Source organism: Bombus fervidus, chromosome 8, assembly GCF_041682495.2.
Source record: "Bombus fervidus isolate BK054 chromosome 8, iyBomFerv1, whole genome shotgun sequence".
Taxonomy (NCBI): Eukaryota; Metazoa; Arthropoda; class Insecta; order Hymenoptera; family Apidae; genus Bombus; species Bombus fervidus.
Window position 1 is genome coordinate 15,189,874 of NC_091524.1, and position 449 is coordinate 15,190,322.

Sequence of the window (449 nt, forward strand, 5' to 3'; positions counted from 1 at the left end):
ACCACAAGCTCGTCTCGTACCTGTGTCTCTCTTTCTCTCTTTTTCTCTTTCTATGCTCGTGCTCCGAGCCAGCAGCCGGTAGTACAGTGCATTGCCACCAGATGGACGTGTGCATCAATGTACATAATGCATATAGCGAGCGATTCTGCACGAAATTGATTTGAAACGATACTCGAGAAATGGACACCAAAGAAAAGAAATTTCAGAGATCGCTCCATTCGGCGTTTCATCCAGTGTATCTACAGGTACGTTCGTTAGAGTGAACTGATAAGGTGTAAGATAAAATGTAACAGCTCGTAATCGAGCATAAATACGTTTAAATGTAATTTCTTTTTGTTATAATCATTGGTACAATCATAAAGACTAGTCGGAGAAACACGTCAAACGTTTGAACTTAACTTTTATTGCTACGATAGAATTGACTGTTAAGTAACGAAGGAGGAATTACA